The sequence below is a fragment of the Kogia breviceps genome, chromosome 2 (genome assembly GCF_026419965.1).
Source record: "Kogia breviceps isolate mKogBre1 chromosome 2, mKogBre1 haplotype 1, whole genome shotgun sequence".
NCBI classification, from domain to species: domain Eukaryota; kingdom Metazoa; phylum Chordata; class Mammalia; order Artiodactyla; family Physeteridae; genus Kogia; species Kogia breviceps.
In genome coordinates, this window is record NC_081311.1 from 8,530,638 (window position 1) to 8,546,545 (window position 15,908).

Sequence of the window (15,908 nt, forward strand, 5' to 3'; positions counted from 1 at the left end):
GACTTTCTGTTGTAGCTATCTTCTCCCTGTCTCCCCATAGCCTGTCGGGTCTCTTTTAGTTCAGGGGTCTCTGCTCTGAAAGAGCTACACCCAGGAGGCTCATCAGCACAGAAGCTGACTCAGATGATGGCAAGATCCTGGACCTTGAGCTGGAGTCAGATGATGTGATAGGATGAGACTTTGGGGGGAGGAAGTGGGTGGGTTTGTTACATGAGGGATGGATGTGAATTTCTGTGGCCTGAGGCAGGCTGTGGTGGATTACATTTCCAAAGATGGCTGCCACAATATCTCACCTCCTACACGATCATGTGACATGTGACTTGCCCCTTCCCCCTGTCAAGAGATGGAGTCTGTTTCCACTCCCCTTGGGTCTGGACAAGCCTTGTGAATAAAAAGTGGCAGGTGATGCTGTGTGACTTCCAAGGTTAAATCACGAAATGTCTTTGTGGCTTCTCCTTTGTTTCTGGGTCTGTTTCTTCTTGGAACCCAGCCACCAGCACCCAGCTGCAAGGAAGCCCAAAGAGCAACACAGAGAGAATCAAGGCACACGGCCAACAGCTCTGAACTCCTCGCCATGGAAGTAAGGCCATTTTGGACATTCACGCCATCGTGGTGCTCCAGCCAACACCATAGGAAGCACAGTGATCCCTCAGCAACCCACGGAACCATGAGAAATAATCAACTTAAGCCATTACATTTGCCGTGGTTTGTTTTTCAGCAATAGATAATTGAAACAAGGTTTGATCTAAATAAGGGCTACACACGTGTTCATTGTGCCATATGTTCAACTTTCCTGTCTATTAAAGATTTTCAAAATAAAAAGTTGAGAAAAATTCTTAATTTAAAAGTCTCATCTACAAGAAGAAATCGTAAACAACAGAAAACACTGTGGGATAAGATAAAAAGATGTACCCAGAATTTCCAGAAATTCTGGAAAAAGAGAGGGGAGGGGGATCTCTGGGACTCTTTCTATACGATACCAGATATCTAGAAGCAAATATCTGGGTGAAAAGGAAAATTAAGTCTATATTTCACAGATGCTCTCTCTGTCCACTTAATATCACATGACTATTTCAAATATCCAGATGTTCATCCCATCGTTCTAGCCACATATAGCAGAGGCATTCAACCATACAGGTTGGAGGAGAGAGGAATTTTGGTTTCTCCAAACAGCCAAATATCCATATTGTAAGCTATGACAACATCCAGATATGTGGTAGGTCTGAAAATAAAGGATTGGTTGACTAAGCAATAGCACATGAGAGTACATATATGGACCACTCAGCAGCCATCAAGAGTGGTGGAGAAGTACACTGGGTTTCTTATGGGGCAAGATATTCCCGAAGTTCCAAATTGGTCAGTGCAAAAAGTGAGCTATAAATCAGTATGCACAGCGTGATCTCATTTTGTATGAAAAATATACTTGTTTACAATGTGCTTAGGAAAAGTCCGGAATGCAATACACCAGAATGGAACACAGTAGTAGTTATTGCTACTCTAGCTGATAGAGTAACAATAATTTTTATTGTCTTCTGTATACTTATTGGTATTTTTGTAATTTTTTAATAGCAAACATGAGTTATCTAAGTAAGTAAATTAATAAATAGGGTAAATCTTTTGCAACATATTCATATTAATGTAAGTTCCTCTTTTAACTTCCCCTGAGTACCTGTCCTTCTCTCTAGGTGGCCTACATTAACAGTTTGCTTGAGGGAAGATGAGAATTTGTTACAAAAGAAGATTACATTTCAATTCTGACACTCAAAATAGAACTTTGCAACAGAGCAATGTGCGTGAGAACTAGGCTTTGTTAGAGGGAAAAAATTGTCTTAGTTCCTTGGCCCCCATTTAGCCAACCTGAGTGGGCTGTGCCCTAGAGTTTGGGGTTAAAAAAGCCCAGGCAAGGGCTTCCCTCGTGGCGCAGTGGTTGAGAATCCGCCTGCCGATGCAGGGGACGCGGGTTCGTGCCCCAGTCCGGGAAGATCCCACATGCCGCAGAGCGGCTGGGTCCGTGAGCCATGGCCACTGCGCCTGCGCGTCCGGAGCTTGTGCTCCGCAACGGGAGAGGCCACAGCAGTGAGAGGCCCGCGTACTGCAAAAAAAAAAAAAAAAAGGCAAAGCAAAGCCCATGACTCACAGAAGCAATCAATGCTGAAAGAAAGGGAAAAACGTATTTCTACCCACCCTTCCGTCCTGGCCACCAGGTGAAGCCCTGAAGCTCAAGATTGGATCTGAGCGCCGTTGTTTTCGGAGACTCTGCCTCATCTCCTGCTATTGATCAGGGCAAGGTCCGTTGGAAAGGTCGGGGCGGGCAGCATCTGACAGTCAACACTGTCTCCAGGTCACTGGTACCTGGTATTTTGGTCTCTCACCTGGTTACCTGCGACCACCTCTGACCAGCCTTGCACCTCCGGTTCCTCTCGGGCACGATCACAACTGCACTTTACCCCAAAGACTTCCTCCCAGCATCTCACCTGGGTAATGGCAGAGGAGGCCTCCTATCACCCGGGTAACGGCAGAGGAGGCCTCCTATCACCCGGGTAATGGCAGAGGAGGCCTCCTATCACCCAGCAGTGATACCCACCTTCGCCTGGTGGTCCAGGCCCTCACGCTGTGTCATTGGGTCTTCCCTCCACCCTGCCGTCTCCTCACCCTCCCACCATGAACCTGCGAGAACCTCTGCTCCGTTCATTCTGGCCTCCTTGCTCTCCATCCTGCTGGCCTCTGCCCATGGAAGCCACCAGCCTCCCTTTTTAGCTGTCTGAATCCTGCACACCCTTCTCTGACCGCTCCAGTCCTGTCCCCCACTTCCTCAGCTCACAGATGACATCTGACCCTGCCCTTCTTGCCTCGGGCCCTGTGACCAGTCACAGGTTCACTGGAGGCGCCCGTGATAGATGGCCTTGTTTGAGCCTCTCCCTTTCCTTTGAGCCTCTCCCTTCCTTATCTGTCCGACTTTTCTCCCTGATGTCTGAAGGCAGTTTTCTGACCGTCCTCCCAAATGGAAAAGTCATCTTTCTCCTTTGAACTCCCACAGCATTTTACACCCCACTTAGGGCACACACGTTAAAGAATAAGTACAGGTGAAGTACTTGCCTGGATGATAGTAAGTGCTCACTAGGCATTAGTTACTGTTATTGATATTATTATTATTCCCTTACTAGAATTCATCATAAACATATTTCAGTTGCCTTATTCAACAGGCATTCATTCATTATTTCACAAACATTTATTCAGCACCTACTGAGTAAGGCTTACAACTCCTGGTGGCAACACTGCTGCCTGAATAATCTTTGCTCCTCCTGTAGCACCAAAACCACACTGAGGCAAGTGGTAAGCGTTCAGTGATTACCCAATGGATGTGTGAATCAATAGATATCTCTGACTTCCCACCTAACTTATATCTAAAGTGTATATGGCTCTATAACCCAACTAAATGTCAGGGGTCCAAGGGGTCCAACCTCGACATTGTCACATCCAACAACCAAAAGTAACTCCAATCTTTATTTGAATGTCTCACATAACATTAAAGGAAATCTATATTATTACTCATAGTGATGCTTCTTTACAGGCTCTCTGTTCTTGCTCTCCAAGCCTCGCAGGCTCTGCAGATGCTCCAAAACTTTTGATACTCTTTCTCTCTTCTCCCAGTTTCCACCCTGACCAAGCTCTCCTCTTTCCTTTTCTCTGTATTTCCTTTTGATTTATTCTTTTCTGTTGTTTGTTTGTTTTTCTTTGCCCTGCTAAGCAAGGCTGCTACACTTTTCCTTTAAAAGGGAAAGACTGCTAGTCTGAGGATAAGGATTCTATTTTGCTTCCTTTAGAATCATAAGGCCTCTGAACATGGCAAGAGCTCAAAATGTTGATGTTTGCCACCGCTGATAATTGAACTATCTAGCCATCAAGATCCTGTCCTGTGGAAAATCTCAACTTTTATTTTAATGAAATACAAGGCTGTGGTTATTTTTAAGTGCCTCTAAAGCAACTTGATAGAGGCATGTGACAAAATAAGTAGGATGAAGTCTCAGGAAACCTAGTTGGACTGCTAAAGTAAACCTTTTTAAAATAAATAAATAAAATGATTTATAATTTTTAAAAAACAGGCCACCAAGTTGCTTTGTTGATGCATGTATTTCCAGGATGCTGCTGGTTGTGTATCAGTGTGGCTTGCTTCATTGGAAACAGCCCAAGACCACCTGTACTGGGGAGTTAACGTGATGTCTTACAGTAAAAAGACCCAGATATAACACATGGACATCAAAGGGAGTGTATTCTAAGGATGGGTTACTTGTCTGCAAGGTGATATTATTTCTGATACTTTAGAACCCACTTTTAGGTTTTTCCACTCAGACATTCTACAAAAATTTCTTTTCCTTTTGTTTTTAATTTAAATTTTTACCACTTTAAGGATATTCAAAGCGTGTAACACATTGAGTACTGTTCCAAAGAAAAGCAGAATGAAAGCTCCTTGGATTCAGAGACTCTGTCTGTCTCGTTGACCACAGTTTCCCGCACCTACAACACACCCTGGAAACTGTATGTGTACATGGAGAAAACTGGCTCCAAAGTAGGGAAATGTTTAAAACTTTAAAAACGCAAAGCAAAAGAAGCCAAAAATTCGGACTTTTCAAGTCACAGAATTCTCTAATCGATGAGAAGCGACAGTAAAGATCAGAATGATTTTTTCAATTGTATTTTTGAAAATGAAGCTATTATTGATCCAAAACTACTGAAATAAGAGGCTGAAAGGAGAAGCTGAATAACAGCAAAAGAACGCTCTCTAACCTTCGTGTGCCAGACACCGTTCTAAGCGCTGTCACAGATCAGCTGTCACAGGTCAGCTCAGTTAGTCCTCCTAGCAATGCCCACCATGCTCATTTCAGTAGGTGAGCAACGGGGCCACAGAAAGGCTCACTCACTGGGCCAGTTTGCACAGCTAGATAGTGGGGAAGCTGGATTCGAACCCCGGAATCTGCTCCAGAGACCGGGCTCCCCCACCACTGCACCACACTCCCACGACTGCACCCCGTGGAAGCTGCCGAAGACTGAGTGGGCTCCCTGGACCAAGACTCAGCTCCTTGGGGCCACAGCCCTGTGAGTACGTGAGCAGGAACATTCTAGAGGAAATTCAGACATTGCGTGGGAGGAGGCAGGTTTGAACTAAATTACAGTTTCTTTCAACACTGAGATCCACAATTCTAAGAAGGCCGGTGTCTGATTTCTCTAACATATTGTATCTAAATTCACGTTCTCCTTCAGTGCATCCAGTATGCTTGGGTTTACACGAGTGAGTCCATAAAACTGGCTAATACGTTTGGAGGGGAGGGAAGGAAATGGATTCACCCAGATGAATATCTGCAGGGAGCAACATTTGCCAGATAGCTGCCAAGCTTCCAAATTAACCAAGACCCCAGAGGTTAACTCAGGAGGAGCGCTCTGACACCCCAAGAGAATACCAGCCCAAACAACTAACAGCTGCTCTGATAAGAACATGACAGAACCCCTCCAAAGTCTGAAGAAACGAACTTGCCCGGGCGGAGAAAAAAACCTTGCTGGGCGACTTAGGAAGGCTTTGGTGATCCCAGATGCTTTTCCTTGGGTTCCTTGGCCCAACCCATAAAACTTTCCAAGCTGCGTTTGTGTTAACCTGTTCCTGATGTGCTCCAATAAGTGTGCTTTCGACAACGTTGTTAACATAAGGCCAGATCTGTAATCCAGCATGGACAATTAAGCCCACAATTTTTGTATAAATGCAAAATCCCTCACTGTGAATTATTTAATTAATGCTCTCCAGTTCATTTAATAGAGCTCTTTCAGAGGCCATTTCACTCACAGAAAACTAATTTCATTCTCCGGGTTGATTTAATTAGATCGTATGATATATGGATGGTATTGCTAATTCAGCGACTCCGGACGCCGTGCCTGGGCTCCTTGTCCCTACTGTCGGCAATCTGTCAGCCCCATTTTTAACAGTATTGAAAAATTCAGGCTTTATTATTGCTCGTTCACTCTTTCTCTCCCATCAGGAGGAAAGTAATGAGCTTTTCTTCTTACGAGAGCCGGCAGAGAGCGTGGTACCCTCAGTGCTTCAGGCATGAGGCAGTATTAACAGGACTGATTCATGAGTTAAGTTTCCAACTGCTCCTGGCTATTAGCACTCAGTCCTTTGCTGTCATTTAGTTAAAAAGACTCTTCGGTTAATTCACTCTTTTAATGAGACGGTGCTATTCAACTAATGTATTTTACTGTATGAAAGGTCACACCAGGAACCAAAACAGATTGGAGGGAATGTAGCAAGAAGCCTGGCTGTCAAGAAACAATTCAAGCCTCCGAGGCATTTAGCAGCCCCCGCGTCTGTAATAAGCTACGGAACTGATGGGCCAGCATTCACCTCCAGAGTTGAGCTCCATAAATCAAGGCTAAAGAGAAGGCAGATTAATCAGAGGCTCAGACAAAAAGAGCACGTGTTTCATTACCCATATAATCACCAACATGATTGCCAGACAAGCTGAGGAACTGGATGCGGGGCTGGAAAAATATAGTCGAAGAGAGCGCGGGCACTCAGCTCTGTTTAGCTGCAAGCACTAAATCTTTTCATTAAGGCCCCGTTGCCTCCGTTTCCTGAGCTGCCGCGCGGGGTGCGGGGCAGAGAAGAGGAGGACGGAGGGGGCGTAAGCTTGGAGGGGGGGCGTGGTCGGCGGGAGAAGGCTGGGCCGGGGCGGTGGGGGGGGGCGGCGGAGGCAGCTTCCACCTCCTCCGCATAGGACGAGGGTGCAAGTTGTTGACAAAAGTGTCCATGCGTCAGACCTGATGGGAGGCTCCAGGCCCATCCTCCTGGAAGCTGGTGGACCAGGATCACAGGAGCAGATCCACAGCTCTCATTCAGCGCTTCAAACACACACACACACACACACACACACACACACACACACACACACACATTTCTGAGGTGGTGGGTGTGAGACTGCTGACACCTCCTCAGACTTCTGTTGTCTGATGTCATCCTGCCAGCCTACATTGGCAAAAAGGCTCTGCATAGGTGTTGTTTATTTGGGATTCCTAAAGCCACCTCCCACCCAAGGCCTCCGGGCCACATTAACTTCTGGGGGGATAAATGAGATGACTGGGCATTGTGAGCTGCCGGTCTCCAGCTTCCCTCGCAGTGATTTGCAGATCAAGTTCGCGGTTTCCAAAGTAAGCAGATCATAAGAAGCTGCCCTCCCCTGGCACGGGACCCACCCCTCCTGCTCAGATATCTCTGTACACTTCACCCATGTGATTCCTGTTCTTGGGAAGCAGAGCAACGAGGGCCCCGGGTGGGGATGAGGGATGAGGGGGCGAGTAAGGATATTTCCTTTAGAACTCGAGTTTCCTCCAAGTGAACGAGTCATGCCAATTTGGAATTCCTCCAGCTCTCCAAAACAGGGAAACCGTATGCTTAATTACGAAACATCTGTTGCCGAGAGCACGTCTACGCTTTTGCGCAGCTCCGATCTCGCGGTCTGAATTTTAAAATCTGTCAGCAAGGGATCGCCAAAGCTCTGGGAGCAAAGAACTTCTCATGTTAACCTCTGAACCAGATAATCTAACTGTAATCCATTCAGAACTAATCAAACATTTACAGAACCGCACCGGCAGGCCGGCAAACAATTCGTCATCTTCACGCCCTCATTACCTTGCACCCTCTCAATCTACGCATGCAAATGAAGCGAGGGGGCTGACGTCGCGACCGTGGACAGAAATTATAAACAAATATTCATCCATTATGCTGCTGAAATTTAACAGCTGAAGTACTAAAAGTAGCTGAACTTCAAGCCCTGGATATCAATTATTTATGAACCTAAAACTGACAGGACTGTGTAGGTGAATTAGCTGCATATGTCAAGCTTTGTTATAAATCCCAACCTACTGTAAAACTCCTTTTCATAGAATGTATGTACAAGGCTGACAATATATCAACAGCGCGGCATTAATAATTTAGAAGAATGGCACGGGAGAGAACAACTTGCTAACTGTGCTCTGCTCCGTAGTTGATATTACAAATAAAAAAGCCAAATAAAATGAATTTCCCATAAACAGAGAATCAAATAAAGCATTTTCTCCATAATTTTATTTTCAATTTTCAAAAACATACCGGTTGATACTTTCATGTTTCGGTACCTTAAGCATCAGCTTAAGTTATCTTAATTTCCGTCTTTTTTTTTTTCCCCAAGGAGATGGAGGGGAAATTTCTAATCCAGTGGTGCACGGAAGGTCTCCTTCTCTTTCTTATTTTTATGACAAGCTAAGTTCAGGAAGGAAGAGGAACTGCAGCCTGCATATACTGCTGTTGGCCATAGTGAAATTGTTTGCTATTGTTTGCCAAGGAAACAATATGGTAAAAAACATGCCCATAAACAATATGGTAAAAAAAAAAAAAAAAAAAAAAAAAAAGTGCTGCACAGTAATAAAGATGGTTAACTGAGACTCTTTCTCTGGGAAATGTTAGGATTTTCCTAATTGTCACTCTCTATTCTGAAACGCAGAGTTGGAAGCAGTTGTGAAATCTCAGTGCCTCGCTTGATTTGCACGGTGCAGATATTCCTCTGCAGGGCTCCAGCGTGACGATGCTAAAGGGGGAGCAGTGACAGAATTCTCCCGGATGAAACGGTGCCCGGCATGGCCCCGCCTCCACCCCATGTGCCTCTGACTCATCTCCAGCCTTAACCTTTGCAATCATTATTAGACGGGTGGTGCTCAATTACAGGGACTCTTTGTCACTGCTAATGACTTCTCCCTGTCCATCTTCTCCCGACTCGGGATATTTATGGCTCTCTCACCACATTTGTCACCTCTGGCCAGTGAGGAGGCATCTCTCAGTGTGAGGGGAACTTCAGAGCACATTCTGGGTCCTGGCCTCCTTCGAATGAAGACACGGGAAACACTTCCTCTCCTCCCATCTCCCGCTCTCCACATACTTGTCCTCCAGGTCGGATGAACTGAGAGCTTCCATCTCTACACCCCTTCTTGCATCTCTGCTGGTGGGGCCATCCTCACTCCTTCCCAGCGTGAGGCCCCTTCTGAGACCCGGTAACCCTGGCCAGGGGAGCCGCCGTGAGCCTGAGCACACATTAGGCACCAGTAGGTGGCCCGTTCTATCCCCTGACTTAACTCCCATCCAGATGCCAAACAAATAAGGAACAGCAGCCAGAGGCCCCAGAGCGCCCCTCATTTGCGCAAGGCCAAGGTGAAAACTAAACATTTCTACCAGCTCACAGCCCGAAGGCACAGGCCAAGCTTTAAAATCTCCCGGCAACAGACAGATTATCTGGGTCTCCACCATGGAGGCCAGGCTTGTGTCAGGCGGAAATTTCTGCTGGAGACAGACAAGCACCTTCTGAAGTCTCCCCGGCAAGGCCTGTCCTGACACTTGCTGATGCCAATCCTTTTCTTCCTCTGCAGCCTTTCAGGGCATCGTTAAGCTTTCCAAGTTCTCCCAAATGGCGTTAGTAGAGGGAACCCTAGCAAGGAATCATTTCTTTTTATGCTACGTGAAACCGCACTCTGCAAAGTACCTGCTTAGGCAACCTGCTTGGGTCATGGAAATTCTCATTCGTGAAGGTTTGTTCTGCCCCATAGAAAGACAGCAGCCCTGTCCTTTCTTTTTAACCTCGATGTCAATGATTTGGGGAAAGCACTATCTCTTCATGGGTCTTGGACTGGCCCAAGCCGTCTTCCACCACCACCACTCTTCCCTGACAGACACGCTCAGTTGATTGTGTCCAAGGCAAGAGAAATCTCCCTGTCCCTTTACGAGTGAATTCCTGAGTCCAAAGTGGCAGAAATGGGAGGGAGGCAATGGTGCGACTGGGTTGGAGTTGGACAATTCTGCTCCCGTGAAAAATGACTCTGGAAAGCTAATTGATTAGAATGGGTAGGAAATACTTGCTGTTATTCAAAGGACTGTGAAGGTAGCCTCGCATGTTTCTAGTTTTATGAAATGCTAAAATATTTACACTCTTTTTACTTCAGTCAGGGGGAAATCATTTGGATCTGTTTAAAAGGGAAAAGAATTAGGAGAGCTGACATTTCCGGGAGAAACAACACTCGTGCATGCAAGCGGAATTTAAATGAGAACCTGCGGACGGTTCTGACAAAACAGGCTTTCATTCCAACGTGTGGATGGCTGCAGAACCAGACCAACCTCCGGAAGCCCAGAAAGGACGAGAGCTCCGACTCTCTGGGGTCAGGGGCTGTTGGCTTTTGTTGCATTTTCTGGGGTTAAATATTTTGAGGATTTAAAAAGAGCATCTATTTCTTTTCTGTCTATGATTCCCTTCAGATCATACCTTTTTCCCCTTCCACGCTTCATGCAGCACAAGGGTAAGAGAGGAGGTGTCGGCTTATTCCCAAGAACAGCTAAAAGCATCACAGGAGTTATGGGCACTGTGTTCTATGAAGGAGGAAAACATATATATTGGGTCTTATAGTTCTTGCTTCAATTACTTAGTAATTTCTTAAGCAACCTCAGGGTGGGCTTTTAAGAGGTGGGTTTGAGGGAGGCCTGTGGAGACTCTCTCCCCAGGTATTACTATTCACACCTGTTGGAGTGGAAGCAGAGAACCCTTTCCACGTTAACCCTGCCCAGAGAGGCTGCCAGGACAAGAGGGCACGTCCAGGGCACCTGGCCCCGGGCTTGCCTCTGTCTGTGATTTTTGTGATTTTGAAAAACATCCAAAGACTCTTCACAGTGACATTCTGCACAATAGTCAAAAGGTGGAAACAGCCCAAATAGCCACTGACTGATAAATGAATAAAGAAATGTGGTAGATCCATATAATGGAATATTCTTTGGCTGTAAGATGGAATGAATCACTGACACATGCTGTAACATGGATGAACCTTGGAAACATTGTGCTAAATTAAAGAAGCCAGACACCAAAGGTCACCTGCTGTATGATCCCGTTTTCCAGAACAGGCAAATGCATAGAGACAGAACACAGATCGGTGGTTGCCAGGTGCCGGAGGTGAGAGGAGAGGCAGGAAATGGGAGTGATGGCTTAATGGGTGTGGAGTTTTATCTAGAGATGGTGAGAATATTTTAGAACTAGACTGAGGTTTTGTGAATGTACTAAATGCCGTTGAATTGTTCACATTAAAATGGTTAATGTTATGTTCTGTAAATTTCACCTCAAAGAGAATTTTTTTAAGTATCATCAACTGTGGTTATTTAAGTGTGTGGAGAGACCTAAGCTCAAGGTCAGGTCCCCGTGGTGATCACTCAAGAGCCACCGTTCTGCAAATAAAGCGCGAGCCCGCGCGTGGGCTGGGCGCAAGCCGCCCAGGCTTTGGTGAGGCTCACACCACATTTTTTTGTCTCCTCGCCTGCTGGTGGCCGTGCGGGTCGTTTCCACCTTTCGGCTGTTGTGAATGGTGTTGCAATGGACGGTCTCTTCACGTGTTCTGTGTGCCGGGTCAGCCCCTTAGCTGTCAAGGAGCAGACGTTCTCAGCTGACCTAAAGCAAAGCGGGCAAGAACACACCTGGCCTTGAGGATGGCGAGGGCAGCAAGGGCACCCCCTGCCTTTGTGGGGACGGTGCACAGCTCGAGAACGGAAGGCCGTTCAGGTCACATCTAAGCTTGAGCCACCGGAACCTGCTTTCCTCAGAGATGACACCTCTCGCTCCCGACTCGAGGCCTCGGCCACTGGAGCAACCTGGCCTAATGACACCTCCTCTCCCGGACGGTTCTCCCTCCTCATCCACGGGATCCCGGCTGCCTCTGGCTTCTGCTTCTCCTGGCCTCCCATCCTCCATGGCCACACTCTCTGCCTTGTCTCTGTTTCTCCGTTTCTGTGCTCTACAATGAGCCATTAGCCCACTGTTCTCTGTGTAGCTTCAAGTCCAACCTCCGTCTTAGGCCCAGACACGTTCATCCATTGCTACCATCTCTGCTGGGGAAGGCCGTCACGTCAGCGGAATAACAGGCCTACGTCCCGGGGGCCTGGCCAGTGTAGCAGACGCCTCTCGGGGCAGCTTCTCCCTCAGCACTGCCTCGGTTCCACCGCGCCCTGCTGGTTGTACAGAGTCAGATGGTCCATGGAAAATGTGCTGATTTGCGTGCTGCCTTTTTCTAAGCCTGTGGTTGTGCAGTGGCCAGAACTCTGAACGCCCGTCCTAAACTGAAGGAGGCGTAGAAATAGCTGCCCGGTATCCTGCAGGCTGGGTCGGGTGACTTCGGTCACTTTACTTTGTCAGCCGCTGTCTTGGAGAAAAACCAAGGCCCCGAGCTTCCCGTTTTGCCAGCCTGCTGCAGGGCGGCCGCAGGGAGAGAGAGTTCATCGGGGACGTTTGACTGGGGACTTTCAAGCGACAGAAACCCAAGCAGACCTTCCTGGGGCAAAGTGGAGGAGGTGTTGGCTCCCACAGACAAAGGAAACATTGCAGAGAGAAGCAGCCAGCCCTCAGAGACAAGCTCTCATTCCCTCTCGGCTTCTCTCCGCACGAGGACCAGCCTACTTTTTCTCCTTACAGCTCCGTTTTCCCCAAATAGTTGGAAACATGACCACTGAATCCTCTTAAGTTCTACTTCCACAAAAGAGACACCACCCTGAAGGTCTCTGAAAACCCAGGGGAAACACCCACCAGCCCAGCTGGGTCAGGTGCCCACACCTAGACTTAGCAGCCATGGCTGGGGGCAGGCTCATTGGACAAGAAAGACTATTCTAGAAGAAGGATGCTTCTTTGGGCTTCGGAGCTGGACTGCCTGGTTCACATCCTAGCTTCACAGCTTATAAGCTGTGTGACCTTGGCAAGTTTCTTAACCTCTCTGTGCCTCAAGTTCCTCATCTATAAGATGGAGATGAAAATGGGACCTGACATGGGGTTATCAAGAGGATTAAGTCATCATCATGTGTAAAGTGCTTAGAACAGCACCTGGCACATGGTGAGAGCTCCTCATTGATTGTTTCATTGACTAGAATCTTAGAAGGTAAGTGAGGCAAGTAGAATGGAGGAGGTATTCCCAGGGAATCACGATGTACCAGAGCCAGGAGACAAGATGAGAAGAGGCCTTCAGAGACGTGCGGGAGGTGCCACGGGGTCGGAGTTCAGGCCTGACAGGTGGAGGAGGGACTGCCTCGGATCGGCTGGGGCGTGGCTGGAGCACAGAGGGCCTCCAGTTCTCCCTGACGAGCCACCGGGCTCCACCTCCATCTCTGGGAGGACCCTTGAGGCTCCCTGAGGGCCAAGCCCCTCCACTCCCTTCCTTCCCGCTTCACCCGGCCAGGAAGGCCTCCGATGCCCACCCAGCACCCCGGCGCTACAGGCTGACCATCTCCCAGCAGCGAGGGAAAAACTGGGATGATTTCCTGGGAAACTGATGCTGAGGGAAGCTCTGTGGGCAGGAGGCTCCTGGAGAGTTCTGTCACCTCCCACGTGGCCAGGAGTGGCCACGGCTAGTGATCCTCTCATCAGGACCAAGGCCTCAGCCAGTCCCAGGGCGGCTGTGGAGTCGCCCCAAGTTGAGCTCAGGGAATTGGGCCTTTCTACCTGCTCATCAACCAGTCATCGGAGGGCGAAACCTTGGGACTCACAGTCCAAGCACATTTCCCAGCTTCAACGGTGAGCTGTCGGCAGCCACCACCCCGCAGCAGCTGGGGAAACACAGCCTCGGCCAGAAGGGAGGGCTCTGGGCAGCCCAGCCCAGCCTCTACTACTACACCTTTATCTAGATCGGGGCTCAGCAAACGTTTTCTTAAAGGGCCAGATAAGAATTATTTTAGGCTCTGCAAGCCAAAAGGGAAAATCAGGTACTCCTATAACCATTATAAAATGTAAAAACTACTCTGATGAGCAGAACAAGCAGCGGGCCAGACCTGGCTGGCCTCTGAGCTGTAGCCTGAAGACCCCTGACCTGGCTCTGTGTCGTCCACTGTGGTTGTCACTAGGGGTGGCAATTAAGGCAATGTGCTAACTAACCTCTTAAAGCCTCAGTTTCCTCGACTGTGAAATGGGCGTACTACCCTATCCCTGATGGTGTGTATTTTTTTTATACTTTCTTGGCCGCACCGCACAGCATGTGGGATCTTATTTCCCCGACCAGAGATCGAAGCCGCGTCCCTTGCATTAGAAGAGCAGAGTCTTAACCACTGGACCACCAGGGAAATCTCCCTTATGGTGTGTATTAAACAAGGGAAGAGAGAAAGAGCACATCACCCAGTGTCTGGACATAATTCTAGCCCTCCCATCTCTTCCCCTATCTCTTCCTATGGCCAAGTTCTCCTATGCCTTGTTCAGCTTCTTGTAGCCAAGAACTCTTTATCCAGTGAATAAATGATTCCATGGCTTGTTAAAGAGCCAATGGAACCGATTCTTCACCGTTTGCGGGGAAGCCAATGTGCTCTCAGAGCAGCCTGGGTACGGGGTTGCTGTGGATGCCCTGCTCCCAGGAGCCCCCCAGCCTCCCAACGCTGCACAGCCCCTTCCGTGTGTGGCTCCTGCTGGGCCTCGAATGCCTTGGGGTGCATTTGTACACAGTAAAGACCGTTAAATATACTTAGATAATAAATGGAGCTACCAATACTACTCTACATGCTGGACACTCAGTGAGTTCGTTCTGAATACGCTGCAGACAATTAAATTTACAAACCATTTCCAACTCATGTACAGCCAGTCCGTAAGGCCGGTAAACTTTACTTTCTCTCCCTCCTCCCTCACCTGGGAGTGTGGAAAATGGTTCTGAGGGAACTTTGCTCTCTGGGGTTTTAAATGGCAGATCACACCCACCACCATGAGAAGAAAGCTGGCATTTAATGATGTCTATAAAGTACTCAGGGCAAAGTCACCCCTCCTTTATTGAGGGGCTATGGACCAGGAATAAGAAGCTGCTGGAAAAAGCTATGAAGCAGGTTTCTACTATTATGATCAATATCTGTGAACTGAGCACCTACTCTGTGCTGAATTCTGGGTATCCTCATCTCACGAGGAGGAAACTTTGGCCTCTTTGCTTCCTCAGGTAGTTGAGTTAAAGTTGAGTTGAGTTAAAGGACCGACACCACCACTCCCATGACCCTGACGGGCTCAGGTCACAGGCTTGTGTCAAGAGATGTGATCATCTTGTTAACCACTCACACAGCCGTAAGACAACCCCAAGAGACAGGCAGTACTGCCCTCGCTTCCCATGTTGAGAACACTGAGGGCCAGGGCATAAGTAACTGGCCCAAGGCCATGCAGAAATGACTTCAGAGAAGTCAGAATTTAAACCCCAAACTCCCTCATTTGAAGGCCAAGTCCTTCCCACTATACTTCGCTGCCTCAAGAAGTGAGTGTTAAACCCCAAAGAAGGCTGAGAACTGGGTAAAGTTCTGGAATTTGAGTAACGGGAAAGCTGCCTCGGTGCTGAAACTAAAGTAGTGCACACAGTAAAAGGGGTGGTGAGTGTGGGCGTATGTGACAGGGTTGAGGTTCCAGTTTCCACTAAGCTTTTCCCTATGAAAACATAGGGTTGGCCCAACCTAGCACTATACCTTCCAAGGAAACCCCACAGAGAACATCACTGGCCCTACAGCTGACAAGTGTCCCAGGCTCAGTGTCCTATTTTCAAATGAGGCATCAAATGCTCTAGACAAAAGGATTCTTCCTCCTCTGACACTGTGGATTCTGTAATGATAGTTTCTTGACCATATCACGGCGTCATTTCCAACAGTGTAAGTAAATGATCCTATTTACACAGCTAGTCACTTATTCACTCAATAACCATTGATTGTACACCTATTATGTGGTTGACAGTCCACTAGACACTGGGATACAAAGAGAAGTAAAGTAACATTTCTGTCCTCATGGAGCTCAAACTCTAAATGGAGATAGATATAGATATTCCAGTCTACTAGGCTACATTGGGGATGCAGAGACAAGGAAGTGAATTAACAG